The 20,287-nt window shown below is 39.6% G+C and overlaps 1 protein-coding gene across 1 annotated transcript in view; it reads right to left on the bottom strand.

Annotated features, from left to right (window-relative positions):
- LOC109680562 (uncharacterized) overlaps positions 1-20,287 on the bottom strand; it is a 472,009-nt gene that overhangs the window by 412,098 nt on the left and 39,624 nt on the right. The window lies entirely within an intron of this gene.

Below are 20,287 nucleotides of genomic sequence, written 5' to 3'. Positions count from 1 at the left end.
TTCCTAGCTTCAGTGAGAAAAGTAGCTCCTTTGGTCCGGAGAACTGTTTTTAGATTTAAGAACTATATACAACACATTTCTAATACTCCATGCAACAATATAAGAGATATACACAGGTTGAAATAGCACTGTGCATATGAGCTGGATTAATAAAAAATTCCACAGAGGGGAGGAAATGCCCAGTTATGCACACAGCTTCTTATTCACAGCACACAGACCTGTACTGGTCACAACCATGGCTGTGTCCAGAAATTATGTCTACAAAGCCCACAGAGCCTAGATTTCCCACTGCACTGCATGGACATGTACAGAGTCAAGATCCTTCTTTTTAATGTTACAAATATGGGACATAAACTAAAACTATTCATAGCTTGAAAAATCTGGCTTCTTTTGCTTGGGTAACCAGAGTGAGCAACAATGCTGACCTGGACTACAGTCCTCACTTCAGATGTCAGGATGGCAAATGTTTAGATGCTGTGTTTTAGGAATTTATAATTAAATCATCTTAACTCTCCATCTCACATTTTATTACTTTGGACAAAAAAGCCCAATTTAAACTCTACATCTCAACACACAGAGTCTTATATCATTCATTTCATTTAATTTTAAGTTCAGTTATATTCAAATGCTGGAAAAATCTCCTTCCTCCTTCATTTTAGTCCAGATTTTCTACTCTTTGTGTTATAAAGAGAGGTGGGTTGTCATAATGGACCACAGTTTTATTTGGACAAGGAGTGACCAAACTCTATGAGGAACAATGAGCACTGGGTGCTCAGTGTTAAGAGAAGAAACACAATTCTGTGCTGAGCCCATCTCTCTTCCCCTTGATCTGACTCTCTGATAGCATAAGTGCTGTGACTTCCCACAAACTACTTAACCACCGTGAATAGATTTCACAAAGGCTGCCTGTCCACCAGAATTCTCAGAATATCATCGCAAATGTCCTAAAGTGATGAATGTGTTCTAAAAATGTTTTCTATGAAATAAAAATGTCATCCATTCATTCTTGTGACCTGAATAGATGATCACTTCTGGTGACTTAGACAGTAACTGTTGTACAGGTCTATTATTTAGCTGATCTGTTCATGTCTGTTGCTTTGTATGTGCCATTGACAGTACCCAGGCACAGCTCGGATAGGAAAACATCATAACTGCCCTGGCAACTTTGGTTGAAGTGGGGTATTTTCCACCTGAAGCCACCAGGAGATTCAAAAGCAAGGAGAGGTCAAAGACAATTCGTGGCTCCAACATGCAGAGTAGGATATGCTTAGGACCTGCAGAGGGAGGCATCAATGCCAGTGTGACCGGGTTGAGAAGAACATTCTCTAGTGTAGGTAGGTTCCTACAGGGGTGTCTCTGAGACTAAATAACATCTGTCTTCTATGTTGTAATGACATCCTCAATCCAATATTGTAATGACATCCTCAATCCAATATTGTAAAAACAATTTGGTGTACTGAATAGAAAAGTATCTCAAATAATTAGCATTGTCTTCAGTATTTATGAGATATGAACAAGAGAGCAAGAGAACTGATACTTTATGGATGCTTTCCCACCAAATTGATAGACAGAGGCATTTGTTTTGCCAAGCAAAGTTGTAGTTAGGGGCTATGGAATTCAATACATGTTCAGAGAAATCCCAGGCCACATCTTGGCAAAACAAAACATAAGGTACCTCTCATCTTCACTGTATTATTGCATCACAGCCTGGCAGCATTAATCTTAACTTCATTGCACATAAATAGCACCCCTCTTTGCAAACCCTCCACAGAAGCTAACATTCATATAGTAAACAGCAAAGGCAAGATAATTCTCAAATCTAGGGTTAACTGGAGCTGGGCTCATTTCAGGTGGCTCACACCTGAAATCTTGTCTACATAGGAGAAAGAGCCAGTGTCTGGCTTCAAGACTTGAAAAAACCCATCACAAAAAAAGACTGGTGGATTGGCTCAAGGTGTAGGCCCTGAGTTCAAACCCTAGTACCACAAATAAAATAACGTGAACTGCAGACTTTCTGGGTAAATACAGATTATTCTATCATGCCCTTTTAAAATGATGGGTGTGTTTGACATTTTTGTTGTTGGTTTTCTGTTTTGGGTTTTGTTGTTGCTTTTGTTTAAACAGGTTCTTGGCATGCACCCAGGCTGGCCTCATAATCCTCCTCTATCAGCCTCTCAAGTGCTGGAATTTCAAGCATGTGCCACCGTGCCTGACTGTCTTACTTTTATAAATAGAAGATTCTAAATTAATTCATAATGTATAAGTTTTATCATCCACTCATAACAAAAAATCATAGGAAATTCTACTTTACATACATGATGTGTCATTCATCCTATGAATAAGCATCATTTCCTATATTTCTAAAGGATATTGTGGCTTCCCCTTCCCCTCCTCTTCCTCCTCCTCTTCTTCTTCTCCTCCTCCTCCTCCTTCTTTTCTCTCTCTCTCTCTCCCCCTTTCCTTTTTTCCTTCCACCCCTCCCTCTTCCTCTCTCACTTTTCAGTACCAGGAATCCAACTTCCTAGGCAAGCACTCTGCCACTTAGGCTACACCCCCAGGTCTGAATACATCTTCTCAACCTTGGCAAACTCAGGCTCCACCAGCTAAGTGTGGAGGGACCCTGCCTCTCTGAGTGAGCTGAGAAGAGGATCCCTGCCCCTCCCCCCCGTTCTAGGTTCCAGATACCTTAGACCTGCCAGCGTGGCGCCGCGACTACCGTCACCTACACAGCCCGAGTGGCCAATGCCCGCTTTGGTGGCTTCTCGCAGCTGCTGCTGTTGTGGCGCGGAAGCATCTACAAACTGCTGTGGCTTGAGCTGCTGTTTCCTTGGGCTCTACATGGCGCTGAGCGCCACCTACTGCTTCGTGCTGGCCGAAGAGCAGAAACGCTACTTCGAGAAACTCGTCATTTACTGCGATCAATACACCAGCCTCATCCCAGTCTCCTTCGTGCTCGGCTTCTACGTGACGGTGGTGGTGCACCGTTGGTGGGAGCTGTACCTATGCATGCCGCTGCCCGACGCGCTGATGTGCGTGGTGGTGGGCACCGTGCACGGGCGCGACGATCGAGGCAGGCTCTACCGGCGCACGCTCCTGCGTTACGCAGGGCTCTCTGCGGTGCTTATTCTGCGCTCGGTCAGCACCGCAGTCTTCAAGCGTTTCCCCACTATAAACCAGCAATGCCCCGGAAACCAGCAATGCCCCGGAAAAAAAATAAATAAAGAATATTGTGTCATCCTTTGTCTTGTTGCAAGAAAGTTACATCACATGAAGGAGTTTGTCTTTTGTATTCAGAAATAAGACAAAATGTTGGAAATCAAGGACATTAATTTTTGTATCCTTGCCCTTTTATCCTTATAGCACTGTGAAGCAATAATGACATCACATGAGCCTGATTACTCTTCAGTTCTTATCACAGGATGTAGGGAAATGCCTGGGAAATTTTTACCACATTGTTCTTCAGACCTTCATGTGTATCTTCTCATGTCAGGAAATCTGCTAAGGTTCTTTTCACATTACAGTGTAGAAATTGGAAGCAGTGAGCTGGGACAATATAGTAGAGCCCTCATCATTGTGTCTTCTCTTTACTGTTTGATGTACCGTGTCTTGCAAGCCACTGTTACATATATTTTGTCTAGTTTTTACAAGTGGTAAAGCATGTCTAATCCTTATTAGTTTTTCCATGCTATCTTCATTAATTCCTACCTTAATTACGCATTCATTATATACTCCTAGCTGTATGTTTCTAGTTAGCAATGTTGAAGTGAATAAGGAATAATTTGAGTGAACACTTCACAAGGATGACAGCAGGTGAGCTGGCATTCGTGGCAACAACGAGAACATCAGCATTAACCAATTACAGCATCTGTAGGAGCCTCAATGAGGGTCACCTACTATTTGTCAGTCAAAGATTTAACATGATTCTAAAAGAAGATGATATCTGTGTTAATTAATGTATTACACACATAATAGTCCTTTTTTGGTTGTATTAGAGTTTAAACTTCGGGCTTCATGCTTGCTATGCAGACACTCTACCTCTTGAGCCACTCCACCAGCCCTTTTTTGTGTTGGGTATTTTCAAGATAGGATCTCCTGAACTATTTGCCTGGACCGGCTTCAAACCATGATTATCCTGATGTCTGCCTCCTGAGTATCTAGGATTACTTACGTGAACCACTGGCACCCAACCATAATAGCTTTTCTATAGTTGTTGAAAAAGACATCCTAGAATATTAATGACATGCGTTTTATTCACTTAAAAGTAAAAGCAGTAATGAAGTTAGTTCATAAATGCATGCACAAATATCTTGATATTGTTATTGTTCTGAATCATGTTTGGATTCAGAGTCTAGGCTGTCTTCACTTCACCCTTGCTGGCATGACTAATGACAGTGAAGCTTTCTCAATGGAAATGTCCGCACCATTGTCTGTGATTCGCAACCTTCCCATAGACACCCATTCTGCAGGTGATCTGCTGGGTAACAAGACATGATTTTAGGAAACTTCACCCACATGGATAAAATGAAAGCCATGTCAAGGCCGTGACCAAGCCAACATCAACTATAACAAAATTTGAAATACACACATACTAAAATTTATAAAATGTGAAAATTTGGAAATATTTATTAAGGGGGCTGTTTTAATAGAGCTGAATTTTGGAAAACAGGGAAAGTTTCCTTGGTCTAAGACGAACTCTCAAGAAGGAAGGAATAATTGCACATGAGATGAGAAGTAGTGTGCTTCCTGACAGGGTCCTCATTCTGACTTGAGAATGGGAGGCCAGAGAAGTTCTGCAGTGGAAGTCAAGTCCTTGTCCTGCTCTGAGAACAGAAGATAGGAAAAGAAACATGGTAATCTTGAAGTTTAAATTCTCTTCAGATTGAAAGTTGAAGGTTACTGGAAGTAAAAGGACTATAGGTAAGAATTTGAAAAATTTAACAGCCTTTGAATCAATATAAAGGGGGATCTTCTGTGCTGCTCTTTGTTCACTACATGTGTGGGCCTCACAACAGAATAACAGATACAAAGATTTCACCTTCTCCAGTATTTCCTCAGTGTGGAGTCAGAAAACTAGTAGTAGGAGGAAAAGCTGCACTTGGTCAGTGGTTTACAGTTTAGTAAACAAAGTTGATTATCTCACACTATACCTTTAATTGATCTTTTCTGAATATTAGTATCTAATTTCAGAGAAGTCATCTCTTGAGCAAATGTACTTAGTGAGATGCTGCGTTCTCCGTGTTCATTTTATATACTGTTATTCACTAAGCTACCAATATTCATTTGATACATCTAATTGCTTTATATTTTATTTTTAGTGTCTTTGCAATATTGTACCTTTTATTTAATTTGGATAATTTGCTCTACTATTAAGATTCCTATAGTGAAAGCAATTAGATTCATTTTGATTTGAAATGTTGCTTCTACTCTAACACATGCATTTAGTGCTGTAAATCTCCCTCTAAGCTTTGCCTTCCTCACATACATAGATTTTGATATATATGGGTTCATATTCATTTACTTCAAAATACTTTAATGTCATATCTTTTTAATATTGATGCTATTACACATACGTTGAACCTCCATGTTTACGGGGATTTTCTAGATATCTTTCTGTTTCAGATTTCTAGTTTAGTCCCATTTGGTCTGAGAGCATACATTTTCTTACTGCATTCTTTTAAACTTGGTTATTTATTTTTCAGTACTGGGCATTGAACCCAAAGCCTCACCAGGATAGGTAAGTACTCTATTAGTTTAGACATGCTCCCAACCCTTTTGTTTGTAACTTTACTCAGGGAAGCCTCAAACCCTGGGTCCTCCTACTTAGGCCCACAATAGGTGGGATTAGAGGCAGGTTTGTTTTGAAATAGGCTCTGTTAGCTCAGGCTGGTCTAGAACTCACTATATATCCTGGGCTGGCCTCCTAGTTGCAATCCTTCTGCCTCTGCCTCTGCCTGCAGAGTGCAGGGATTGCGGGCATGCAGCACCATGCCTGCCAATGTTTAGGGATGTTTTATGTCAAGAATATGGTCTAAAGCCAGGCCCAGTGGCTATATCTGTAATCACAGCTGCTAGGGAGGTGGATATTGGGAAGATGGTGGTTCCAGGCCTGCCTATGCATGTGCCTGTGGTTCCAGCTTTGTGGGAGGCCATAAGAATAACAGTCTGAGGCTGGCCCCAGAGCAAAAACATGACAACTTAACTGAAAAATAACACAAAGACTCGGGATGTAGCTCAACTGGTAGAGCAGCTGACTCACAAACATAAGACCTTGAGTTCCAACCCAGGGTCTTATGTTCCAGCCCTGCCATTAATTAATTAATTAATTAATGAAAAGAAAATATCATCTATCTGGATGGATGGTCCATAATATAGACTTAATAAGAACATATATATTGCTGTTCTAGGATGAAGTAGTAGTTCATAGATGTGATTGGTGGTGGTATCAAGTTCAGCTTTATCCTCATTAATTTTCTTTTTTGTTGTTGTTGTTTGATGGTACTGGGGTTTGAACTTAGGACTTCATGCTTTCTAGGCAGACCTTCTATCACTTGAGCCATGCAACCAGCCACTCACAGATTTTCTGTGTGCTAGATTTGCTGGTTTCTAATAGACAGGAGGTCTCTAAGTACAATAGTATATGCACCTATTTCTTCTGCTTCAAGTAGTCTGAACCACTGTTTTTGGGTTCATGCATGATAAAAATTGTTTGCAGTGTTAGAGAACTGACCCTTTTATAATTATGTAATTTGATTTGTTGTCCCTGATAAATACATATACATATGGACATTGATGTTTTTATATAAACCTTTATAGATGAGACCAGTAATACATGGTATGAGAAGGAGACATTAGAATTATTACTGCAAGGTGCTCACAATACCCATGAAGCAATCTAGCCTTATTTGAAACACAGTTTGACTTGTAAATGTCATATTGCAAAATGTAGGGAAGATTGTTGGAGAAGGGCCCCAGTTCTTTCTGGATATTTACCAGAGAGTGTTTCAGTCCCTTGCTGCCTCAGCTTCTGCCACCTGGAGAAATTTTCATCAAAGCTGTGACTGGAGAAAATTTGCTAAGGACAGAGAATCACAATATATTGTCACATTATCAGTGAGGCAATATCTCTTCACCTGCCAATATTACATTATTTAAAAACAATCCCACATCCTGACCATCGGGATACAGTGTTGTGTAACCCACCTGTGGGGATCATTTAGTGCCGTCATCAAGTATACTTACTACCTGAGATCTGTCAACTCCAAAGGAGTTTCTAAGTCTTCACTTATCTTTCATGACCTTGGCCCTTTTGAGAGTATTGGGCAGGCATTTTATCAAATGCCCTACAGTATAGATTAGGCTGATGATTACTTTCATTTTGAGATGGTCTCAGTATGTAGCTGAGGCTGGCCTGGAACTCACAATTTTCTATCTCAACCTTCCAAGTATTGGGATTACAGGCATGTGACACTACACCTATCTGATAATTACTCTAAATTAGGCTAGAAAGATGGATCAATTTAGGGTTTTGAAGACAGTAAACATAATATAAAATCCAGAGAGAAAAACTATAAGAAAAAATAAGTAATAACAGAAAGATCAAAATAATAGTACCTTTGTAAGTAAGGAATCAGATGGAATTGGAAAGGTGTTCTCAAGAAACATTGAAAATATTGTTAGTGTTCTGTTTATAAAGCATTTTTTAAAAGAATACCAAAAGCATATTTTCAACATGCTAGGTCAGCACTGATGCTCATTTTATCACCTGGATGAGCTTTTTTCTTACCAGATTTCAACTCTCCTCCATCTGTATCTCCCCTTTCCAGGGAAAACAAAGCAAATTTTTTGATAGTGCTGAACTATCAAAAACTTTGAACTCTTTGAACTCAAGGCATCATGCTCTCTAGGAAGGTGCTCTGCCACTTGATCCACTCCCCCAGAACTTTTGTTTCTATTGGGTATTTTTGAAATAGTCTTTCACAAACAATTTGTCTGGACTGGCACTGAAATGAGATCCTCCTGATCTCTGCCTCCTGAGTAGCTAGGATCACAGGCCCGAGTCTCCCTCACCTGGTTCACAAAGCACATTTTACATGACTTCTAGATTTACATAATTGTGTTTTAGACAATCTTATTTTTTTTATCAGTGTGATTCTCAACCTCATGAGCTCATCCCTCACCAACATTTCCCCACAGTGTCATCACACACTGAAGGTACATTCTCTTATACAAAAAAAGTACATTTCTCTATCCTGTTTCTTTTCATTTTTTTCTACTTACAAGTGGTGTTTATCATTTAGTAGTGATATGACCTTGGACAAGTTATTTAATCACTCTAATTTGATAGCTATAACATGACAATATTAGTGAGTACATACCTCATAGCTTTGTTATGACAAGTACATGTCATAGCAGTAAATTATTAATAAATAAATTATTATTCGTGTGTTTATGTGCTGGGCTGCCTTTACATATAGTAGACCAATTACCTTTTATTTGAATTTTAATTAGCATAAGTTAGCTATACAAAGGGGTTTCAATGTGATATTTGTATCCATGCATGTAATATACTTTGATCAAATTCACCCCATCTATTACTCTTGCTTATCCATCATCCTACCCCCTCTTTTCAAAAGCTTTTAGTGGCTTTCATTATGCCACTAAAGTATCAAGTACTTCAATCATATTAACCCCTCGTCACCCTCCCCCTTCCTCCCTTCTCCTAATGGCCCCCAACCGTCTCTCTTTTACAATGATGTATTATTTTAACATTCCACATATGACCAAACTGCACAATGTTTGTCTATCTGAGCTTTAGCCTCTTTCTTTTTAAATTGCATTTGGGACTTGTAGGCATGGCTAAAGTTGTAGAGTCAAACTCTAATATGCCCAAAATATTTAAAAATAAAAATGAGTAGAAGACACTTAGTTGCACTCTATTTAGTCTCCCAGCCCCACTTCATTTCACAGATGCTTCTAAATCACTTTCTTAACAGGAAAGTTGTTCATTTTTCATTTATAATTAAGTTCAAGAAGTCAATCCTCTCCTCATTTTCACATATTTGGTATTCTCCCGTGATTCTTTTTTCTTTTTCTAGTACAGGGCTTACATCTTGAGCCGCTTCACCAGCACTTTTTTGTGATGGGTTTTTTTCAAGAGAGGGTCTCACAAAGTATTTGCCCAGGTCTGGCTTCCAACCACAATCCTCGTGGTCTCTGCCTCCTGAGTAACTAGGATTACAGGTGTAAGCCACCAGTACCTGGCTTTTCTACTGATCCTACTTGACTCTACTATATCCTTCTGGCAAGGGCAATTGTTCTCCAACTTGACTGCAATACCATCAAGTGAGGGTTTGTTACATCTCTAAGCACAACCTCAAACTAAGGCGTATAATTCACAAGGTACGTATTGAGGCCTATGAATTTGCACCCCTTTTGTTTTCAAAGTTGCATTTTTAACAAGGACCAGTGCTGATCTGAGGACCATACTGAGAGAAGAATGGGATTGCAGTTGCCTAACCTGGGAAAGGGAAAACACTGAAATGTACCAAATCTTAGGAGAGAGAAGAGCTGAATTCCAATTTGAATATGACAGTGCTTTACTCAATCAAATTCCCTAAAGGGTTTGGCTGCAAATGGGCTAATCAGATAGAGCCATAAACTCAACCAAAGACTTACTGAATCATAATCAATAGTAATCAATATATTCGTTAGAATTTGAGAATGGTCCAGATTGCCTCCCAAATTTCAATTGTCAGAAGAAAAGCTCAGCTCAGAACATTTAGACAGCCAATGCTTTGTGTTTGTGTCCTAAATCAGCTGTGGCTTAACTTTTGTCTTGGAGAGTTACTCAGGTAACTTCCAAATAGGCAACAGTTTTAGATACATGCCCTTGGGCTGGAGGCTTAGCTCAAGTGGTAGGGTCCCTGCCTAGCTAACCATGAAGTCCTGAGTTCAAACCCTATTACTGCCAAAAAAAAGAATATGCTCTTGATATGGGGTATAGCAGCTTGATGGTAGAACATATTCCTACCTTGGCCTATGTACTAGAATTAATCTCCTGCACTGCAAAACAAAACTAAGTGTATGCCTTAGAAGTGTTCTATCTTTCCATCCTATCTCAGAATATCTAACTGTTGGGCCAGAGATATTCCATAATTTTCCCAGTGGAAATTCTCACAAGTTCTGTCACTGCCATTGCTCTGAGGACAGCCATGATATTCTAGTCTTGCAAGATCACCTCTGACATAGACTCCATGCAACTGTACCTTCAAGTTCAGCTTTATAAAAGGTTCAGATGCAGCCATGTTTAAGAAGATCGACATTAAGCAGATGAGCAGAGCCTGCCTAAGTCCCACTCAGAATATTTGTGTGAATACAGGTGCAGGCATTTAGCCTCAAAGTGCAGGAACTTTGAGTACCAGAAAGTGTTGCCAAAGAGTATTCCCAGAAACATGTTGATACATAATCAGGCAGAGCCTTTCTTTTATTAATTTAAGGAGAGCCCAGCTTCTTTTCCAGGTAAGAGAGTTGGAGCAACTGTGATTCAGAAACATAAGGCATAGAAGTACATTGTAATGCAGGCAACAGGCAGGGTCAAGTCCTCCATGTCATCCTGTGGTTTAAGAGGTCCAACCAGAAAGATATGCCAAACACCAAGGGAAGCTAGCAGCTAAGGGATAGGTAAATGATCTCATGTTTAGTCTGGACCCGTTATTTCATAACTGAGAAGCAAAACTTGCTTCTTCCTTTATATACACCAGTAAATTGGCAAATGCTGAAAAGGAGGAGGGCCCAACCATGCAGGCCAATTCACTTTGGTAATCCTTGGCCTATTAAAATAGTTTATCCTTTGGGCATACCTAAGGTGGTTGGGAATTGAATATAAGAGAGGGTGTAACTGTTTCTAGTATAAGTTAACACGTTGAATACTTACTGTGTATCACCCACTTTTCTTGCTTTCCATAGAATTTTCTACCATTGACGTGATGACAGAGAAAAGTACAAATATTCTACAAATATTTGCAGGGCTTAGCATGGTGGCATATGCATGTACTCCCAACACTTGAGGGGAGGGGGCAAGCTAGGTTACATAGAATGGCTCTGTCCGAACAAAAAAGGATTAAGGGAACTGAGTATGGCTCAGTGGTGGAGTATTTGGTAGGCATGTGCAAGGCCCTACATTTGATATCCAGCACCACAAAAAAATTCTGTGTGCTTATTTCACACTGTAAGAACCAGAGGTAGAGTATTATTACTAGTAATTCACAATCCAAGTCCTTATTAAACATTTCACTTGACTCATGACTCAGAATACTTAGGTATATTTCCTGGAACACTAAATTTTTTGGTTAAAAATGATGCTTTTGTCCTACATAGAGGAAAAATTGCTGAAAATTCTACTACTTGCACAAATATATAAAGCTAATACTGAAATTAAGAAATAGAAGTCCAGTTTTTCCTAAAACTGCTGGCATTCTTTCCCTGTCTTAACTCCTCTTCAAATATATGACCTTCATTTCTGCTCTTGATAGTTTTATTGCTTGAGGTTGTAGATTTAAGAAGTATGAATTTATCTTACAGTTTCAGTTTTCCTTAGCTGCACATGTTATTTATCACCAGCACTGCTGTATTCAACTAAGTACATGTATCTTATTTTTAAATTCTTATGTAAAATGGAAAAATGTCTTCAAATCCATCTTTATCCTGATAGGAAATGTGTGGGCAGAAGAAAAGAAGAAAGTACTACAGACCCCACCCAAGTCTTGCTGAGCCCATGCTTGGTGAGGTAGACCTGACAAGGGAGGATTATTGACAGATTCTCACAGGTCTGGCAGGTTATATTAGAGAGCAGTGATTTAGTCCACTGGTTTAGCTATGTTAATTTTCTGGCTACTTATCCAAATTCTATTAAGCTACATTAACTTTATTTGGAATATAAGCCTAATCAGGACAAAATTCATGTAATCATTTTCTTTTTGAACTTAAATAGAATTGCATGTGGAGGCTTATAGAGAAGTTACTCACAGATGAGACAGAAGGAACTTCCACTGTCAATTTTTTCTTTTTCTGATGCCTCCAAATGCATCATATGTGAGTGGTTTATTAGTTTATAAAGGAACCTGGGGAAAGGACTTTTCCAATGTTTTATGTTAATCAGAGGGAAAAAAACCTTCTATATGCTTTGTTTGAGACAGGGTATTGATATATAGTTCAGGCTGACCTAGAACTCACGATCTCTTCCTCAACTTTCCAAATGCTAAGATTATGGCTATAAGACTGGAGGTGTGACTCAAGTGATAGAGTACCTGCATAGCAAGTGTGAGGTGTTAAATTAAAACCCCATGAACGCCAAAAAATGTTTAAGAGCCTGGAGGTGTGGCTCAAGTGGTAAAAGCCCTGCTTTCCAAATGTGAAGCCCAATCATACCAAAAAAATGAATTTAAAAAAACACAGAAAACAAGAGGAGTGGCTCAAGTGGTAGAGCATCTGCCTAGCAAGTATGAAGCCTTGATATCAAATGCCAATATCACCAAAACAAAAAAAATGGCCCCCCAAAATGATTGTGACTGTATGCTACCACCTTTAGGAGTTCTCTTTCTTTTTTGTAGTATTGGAATTTGAACTCAGTGCTTCACAGTTTCTAGGCAGGTGCTATACCACTTGAGCCATACCTCCAGCCCAAGGTATGCTTTCTTATAATTCTTCAATTCTCAAAAGTAGTATTGGTCCTAATGTAAAAGAACAATTCCAGAGATATCATAGTACTTTATTTCAAACTATACTACAGAGCCATAATAGCAAAAACATCATGGTACTTGCACAAAAAGAAGACATGTACCCAATGAAATAGAACAGAGGATCAAGAAATATGTTCATGCAGCTAACATCAATCTGATTCTTGACAAAAGTGCCAAAACATGCATTGGCAGAAAGATAGCCTCTTTAAGAGATAGTGTGAGGAAAAATGGATATCCATATGTACAAGACTGAAATGAAATCCCTATTTCTCTCCCCATACAAAAATATCAGCATAGGCCAGATGCTGGTGGCTTATGCCTGTATTCCTAGCTACTTGAGAGGCTGAAATCAGGAGGATCACTGTTCGAGGCCAGCCTGGGGAAATAGTTTGCAAAACCCCATCTCCAAAACTAATGAGAGAAAAATGAACTGGAGGTGTGGTTTAAGCAGTAGAGTACCTGCTTTACAAGTGCAAAGCTCTGAGTTTGAAACCCAGTCATTTTATATTATATAGACACAAAAAATAAATACATACTTATACGTACACACATCAATATGTACTGCAAAAAAAAACCCTCAGTTACTCTGAGTCACTAGAGGAAAACATGGGACAAACACTTCAAGAGAGGGAGACAATGACTTTTGACTAGGACCCCAATAGCTCAGGAACTAAGACCAAGAATTGACATATGTGATTAGCATCACATTAACTTTGGAATTAAAAGTAAAAGATGGGGCTGGTGGAGGGGTCAAGTGTTAGAGAGCCTGCCTAACAAGCATGAGTCCCTGAGTTCAAACTCCATACTGCCAATAAAAATGTAAAATAAGTACAATGTGTTTATGGAGGTACTTGTGGGAGTGGGAAGGGTGAATGAAGGAGATGAAGGTGAAGGGAATATAACTGATGAATTTCATATACATATATGATATAGAACAATGAAACCTACTGCAATTGCTTTAAGTGAGGTGAGGGGGTAGAAATAGTGGTGGGAATCTAGTGTACAATTTCAGGCTATTCAGTATTGGCACAATGAATCCTCCATGTACAATGAATATATGCTAATAAAAATGAAAAAAAATAACAAAAAAGAAGCTTCTGAACAGCAAAAGAACAGGGTGAATAGATAGTCTACAAAATGGGAGAAAATCTTTGTCAGCTGTTAATCTGACAGGGGGTCCTTTTCAGAATATATAAAGCACTTAAAAATCTAAGTAACAAATGCACAAATGATCCAAGGAACACAAATGAACTCATCATATATTTTTCGAATGAAGAGCAACTTTCCAATGAATACATGAGAAAATGTTCAATGTAAATACATTGAAAAGGGAAATGCAAAATGGCATTGAGGTTCAATCTCATCCCAGACAGAAAACAAATGATCCCTTCATCAAAACAAAAGAACAAATTTTGGCAAGGATGTGAGGAAAGTGGAAAATCTACACACGACTGGTGGAATGTAAATTAGGCTATAGGAATCAGTATGGAATATCCTCAAAAATTTAAAAATAGAACTATCAAATGATCCATTTGTCAAACTTCTGGGCATATACCCAAATGAATCAAAGTCAGCTTCCTGTAGAGATATAAACACACCTATGTTTATCACTGCATTATTCACAAAAGCCAAGTCATTGAATCAGCTTAGTGCTAATCAATGGATGAATGAAAATAGAAAATGTAGTACATATACACAGTAGGGTTTTATTTGACCAGGAAGAATGAAATTATGTCATTTGCAGGACAATGGGTGGAACTGAGACTAATATGGTAAGTATGCCAGTCTCATAAAAATAAGTATCAAGTATTTTCTCTCATATACGGAATCTAGAGTAGAAAAAAAGAACTTGTAAGTAAAAGGGGGACCATTAAGGATCTGAAAGAGTAATGAGGGAGAAAGAGTGGGATTAGAAAGGATAAAGGAGAATATGAGCAAAGTACATCATATGCATGTATGGAAATGTCATCCCCTTTGTATAATTAATATATGTTAATAAAGAAAATGTAGGATTTCTGTTCCCTTTTATACATCCCACTCTGCATGTTCCCCTGGCTTCACACTACCTCTAACACTACTATTTCTGCCCATGTCTTAGTCTGGGAGGTTTCAAAGCTGCCTAATTCTGTTCTTCCTTTCTGCACTAACTTTTCAAGGTGCTTGGTATATTTTTGTATTAATTTTATTAAATCATTTAGTAGAAGTGTTAGGAGGAGGGACAGAAAACCATAACTAGGTAAAAATGATGGTGACTCACAGCAGTGGATCTTGAAGGAAAATGTTGGAATCTGAAGCAAGCATACATACTTCATTGGATCTATGTTTTTGGTAGTAATATTAGTGTAGACCTACCTAATCTTTAAATGGCTGTTGTAGGTTCCATTGTGAGGATATTTGAATAATTTTTCCAATTTCCAGTGTTCATTATATTTCTGAAAATTTAGGTGATTATTTAGTTATTTATTATAAGAATCCTATTTTTAAAAATCAAAAAATATAGAAGACAAGAATAAAATAAAATTATAACCAGGTGCTAGTGGCTGTCTCCTGTTAGCCTACCTATTTGGGAGGCTGAGATCAGGAGGATCCTGATTCAAGGCTACCCCATGCACATAGTCTGTGAAACCTCATCTCCAATTAGCCAGAGCAAAATGGACTGGAGGTGTGGATCAAGGGGTAGAGTGAATGGTCTGCAAGCAGGAAGACCTGAGTATTTACCCCAGCCCCATAAAAAAAAAAAAAAAGCTAGAGCCGGGCACCAGTAGCTTATGCCCAGGAAAATAGTTCTGTGAGATCCTATCTTGAAAAAAAACCCTTCACAAAAAAGGGCTGGTGGAGTGGCTCAAGCCCCAGTACTGCAATAATAATAATAATAATAATAAGCTAGATAGTCTCTGCAGGGAGAAGCAGAGAGGGGAGAGAGAGATTTTAAGAAATTGGTAATTGGCTCACTTGAGGGCATGTCTAGATGGTCTACTCAGTAAAATGACCTCAAAGTAAAATAAAAAATGGAAATAAAGCTCAATGATAAAGTGTTGCTTTGCCAGCTCAGGACCTTGGTTCATTCCTAGTTCTGACAATAATTCCATAAATTCTCACATATGTTTTTATTTGGCATTACCTCTCAAGTAACTGTTTGTATTTGGAGCAGTTAAAATCAAATTTTTTCCTTGGGGGGAAGCCATCAGAGAATTATACTGGCATTTTCAATATACAGAATTTAAAAAATGTATTTCAGCTTGCTATCTGACAGTGCAGAGAAAACTGTTGTACTAAGACTAGGAAATAAAATGGGTTAACTCCATTTGTGGTATGTTTGTTTATGAATCATCAGGCAGTGTTATTAAAGATTCCCTTTATCTAGGGCAAAATAGTTTCTGCTGGGTAGCTAGGGGTAAGGGGGTATAAGGGGGTGTAAGGGAGGGAGGGGGTAAGGGAGGGGGCAGGGGTAAGGGAGGAGAAATGACCCAAACATTGTATGCACATATGAATAAAAAAAAGATTGTTATAGGGATGGTGTACAACTCTTGGTATATCAAATGCCAGACATTTTGAAAGGTTTGGTTTAGTTCCCAACATTAGATTTTTATTTTTCTTTTTGCCATTCCTAATATACCTTGTAGGAATAAATGTGGGAAGAAAAGTAATTAATTGTGTATTTCCTACTAGGAGTCTCAGATAACATTTATGAAGTAGACGGTGAGGTTAGGGAAGAGTTCAGGAAATGTTTTTTCTAAAGAGCCTGTTTTGGGGGGTGGGGAGAAGCAGAGGGGGAAGAGAGAGATATTAAGAAATTGGTAATTGGCTCACTTGAGGGCATGTCTGGTCTACTCAGTAAAATGATCTCAAAGTAAAATAAAAAATGGAAATAAAGCTCGATGATAAAGTGTTGCCCTGCCAGCTCAGGACCTTGGTTCATTCCTAGTTCTGGAAATAATTAAATAAATACTCATATGATTGTTATATGAACTAATTTTAATGAGCCTAGAAAAACACCTTTTGCATTGTAGACACAATATTGCTGTAACATAAGTTAAGTAATGAGATAGAATCTCACATAATATTTTTCATAGTTTCTGGGGTTTTTTATTGTTTTATTTTTTGGTGGTGGGAATTGGTCCCAGGGCTTTTTACATGCTAGGCAAGTGTTCTAAAACTGAGCTACATACTTGGCTCCACATTCAGTCTATTTTCCCTTCATTTTTATTGGAATGTATTTGTTGTAAGGGGAGATTTATTGTGACAATTCCAAATAGGCTTACACTGTACAATGGTTAGATTGCCCCCCTACCATCTCCTCCCATTGACCTCCTCCCCACCCCACTTAAAGTAGTTGCAAGAGGTTTCATTGTTCTGTTCTGTATACATACAAGAAACACATCAAGAGTATCCCTCACCTTCTTCCCCTAATTCACCTTCTCCCCTCCTACAAGTACTTTTTAGTCTTTCAAGTTGTATTCCTCTGGATCTCTACTGCTAAATATTTAATTTTGCAATGAAAAGGATTCCCCTTGCAGTCACACATACTATGAATGTTTGAATGTCAGTGGCCTCTTTCCATTCTTACTGGTTGCAGTGCCCTCTGCAATGTGGCAAATCAGTAAGCACTCCCAGACTGAGGGCTTGGACTAGTGCGCCTGCATGGGAGGGGCGAGGGGAGCCTGCAGACTGGCAAGTCCTTTGCAGAGGAGAAACTGCTGGACACGCCTGGTGCGTCAGCCTGCGGAATGGTCATCCAGGCGATGGAGGAGTAAAGTAAGCAGCTCCAGTGACTGCTCTGAGCCTTGGGAACGTTCGTTTTTGCTTAACAGGTATTTGAAACTTACAGGACTTAGAGGCTATGTCATGTAGGAACCTTATGGGAATTAAAGACTTGCTGGCTTGGGACTCAGCTGTTCCGCCCTGTGTTATGGCAATAGTGTGCCTGACACCTCTGCCATAGTCCTGTCAAATCATGAGGAGTCTTCTTGTGGGTGGACGTTTGTCCTTCAAATCTGAGGCTGTGACTGTGGATGGTTAGTGGGGATGTGTGGGAGGAGGAGGTGTGACCTCAGCGCAGCTTTCAAGAAAGACACATGATTCTGCACCTTTTGGGGGCAGAATGCCAGGAGAGAGGGTCGTTAGGGTTTCTACACGGCATTGGGTGGGGCGGGTTGATACAATGACTGCTACTGGGATGCTTGAATGATGGTTCAGTGGATATTTGGGGGTGAGAGCAGGGTGAGGGGTACGAGGGTAGATGGGATGAGGGGTAAATGATAGATTGGGTTTTTTTGTGGATGTAGGTATTTTTGAGATTAGTGGGAGAGGGTGGATTGGAGGTATATGTGTTATGGCAGTGGTGGTCACAGTGCAGGAACTGAGCCATGTGACGTATTGTGAGAGGATAATGAGGAAGGTACATTATGGAGGGGGTTTGGGGTAGTTTGGGGATTACTAGAGTGTCTGAAGCAAGTGGGAGGGTCAGCAGAATTATCACTGTGGTGCGGAGCTGGAGGGGTGAGAACGAGGATGCAGCAGGCAGAAGTACCGATTTTATCTTAAGGTAATGTTAATTTTTCTGTGGCCTTGCAGTTATATTATATGTTATTGTGCTTAAAAAGAATTTAATGCACCCCCACTATGCTGATGAATGTGCAAAAGTGTTCAGTTCTCTTTCCTTGTGTAGTTTACTCTTGCCTTAAAACCACTCGCTTTGGTGGCTATTGGGGAAGGTATGTAAAATTTGCTCTTAGGCATACCCTCACAGTTGTCAGAGAGGAAGCTACAGTGGAAGGTCTTTTTCTTTTCATGGCTTTTTGTGGTCCCAGGGAGCAAGACTTGAAATATCTCTCGAGAATGCCATGTGGTAATAGTCCTTGTCAACACTAATGTGTGGTTACCCAAAGGTGGCCACCTATGCAGACTTGCCAGTCTGCAGAGACACTGCAGGACAGAGGGCCATCACCCCCTCCTCACAATGGAGAAGGGACAAGGGTAAGTCTGTGCGTATGTGCTAAGGCCCTACTGGAATTTCAGCCACACATTCTCCAAAGTGCAGTGGGGCAGACAGGAGCTGATTTAGGGCAGGTGCCACCAGCTTCCACCCCACAGCCACTCCCCCACCCCTCCCAAAGTGCAGCAGTGCAGAAGGTCACAGGTATCACAGCTGAGAGACTTCCGCCCCTGGCTGCAGTGGGAAAGCTAGGTCTGTGGAAGTTGTGCAATCTCAGCTTGGGGAGGATGACAACCATGTTTACACCTGGTTGCCAAAGCATCTACTTATTCCCTCTCCTTCCTCAAGAAGATCTGCAGTCCCCATCTAGTTTGGTTGATTTCTTGCTGTGCACTGTGCTGCAGTGCAGCCAGGGAGTGGAAATGAGAGAGGGGCCACTAATTTGTTCAGCTCCTACTTGTGTAGGATGGCATGTTCCCTGTTCCCCTGCTTCTCTTTTATTAGGTAGATTGGTGTAGTGGGGGTTTATAGTCCACCCCAGGACCTACTATGCTGCTTCAACCAGCCTGTGTCACTGCTAGTTTGTTTATTTTGAAACAAGTCTCCTATGGAGCCTAGACCTGCCTGGACTTGTGATCCTCCAGCCTCAGCATGTTGAGCCTGGGATTACAGGCATGAGCTACCAAGCCTTTTTGTTTGTTGGTTGGTTTGTTGAGATTTGTATTCAAATTAAGCGTTTCTTCTTGCAGATTCCCTCCCTCCTTGAAATGTGCACAATCTGATTCTCCATTTTGAATGTGGATTCCATAAGCCCTTCCCATAGGTAACCTTGGTATGAAGAAAGAAGTATTTGGGGTGAAAAATAATATATTTATTTTCTTGTATTTGGGTATGATTAAAATAACTTATTTTCCCACACACTGCTTACCATTAGTTTTTGATAAAATATAAATATATGCAAATTTAATAGACAAGGAAATCTCTCAGTTTTAAATTTGTCATTGATCTAAATTGCTATTAATTTCAAAAGGTTCAGAGACTTTTCCTAATTTAATTATCTTTTCCTTTTGTATAGAAGAGGGAAATTACATAATGATGTTGGGGAAAGGATTTTCACACTAACTGTCCCCCTTAAATTGTTGAAAGTAGAAAAAAGTAATATATCCTGAGAAATCTGGACAACATAGCACCTTTTATATAATTAGAATTATTTTGTTCTGGACGGGGTTTCAAGTGTCTTGCATGGTCTTACTAACAACATATCTGGTTACTTTACCTTTTCCCTAGAAGTTTTTCTGTTCCACATATAGGATGATCTGAGGGTGATATATTTCCATTTTTAACAAGGTTATATTCATTGTATAGGAGGGATTCATTATGACAATTCCAAATAGGCTTATACTGTGCATTGTTAGATTACCCCCACTGTATCTGCTTGTCTACCCCCTCTCCACCCCACTTAAAGCAATTGCAAGAGGCTTCTTTGCTCTATTTTGTGTAAGTATATGAAATCCAACAACCATATTCGTTCACCATCCTCTCTACTACAGTTACACACACACACACACACACACACACACACACACACACACACACACACTAAGGTGATTTCTAA

Source organism: Castor canadensis, chromosome 19, assembly GCF_047511655.1.
Source record: "Castor canadensis chromosome 19, mCasCan1.hap1v2, whole genome shotgun sequence".
Taxonomy (NCBI): domain Eukaryota; kingdom Metazoa; phylum Chordata; class Mammalia; order Rodentia; family Castoridae; genus Castor; species Castor canadensis.
The sequence above is the reverse complement of the archived record's forward strand: the minus strand, read 5'-3'. Positions and strand labels throughout refer to the sequence as shown.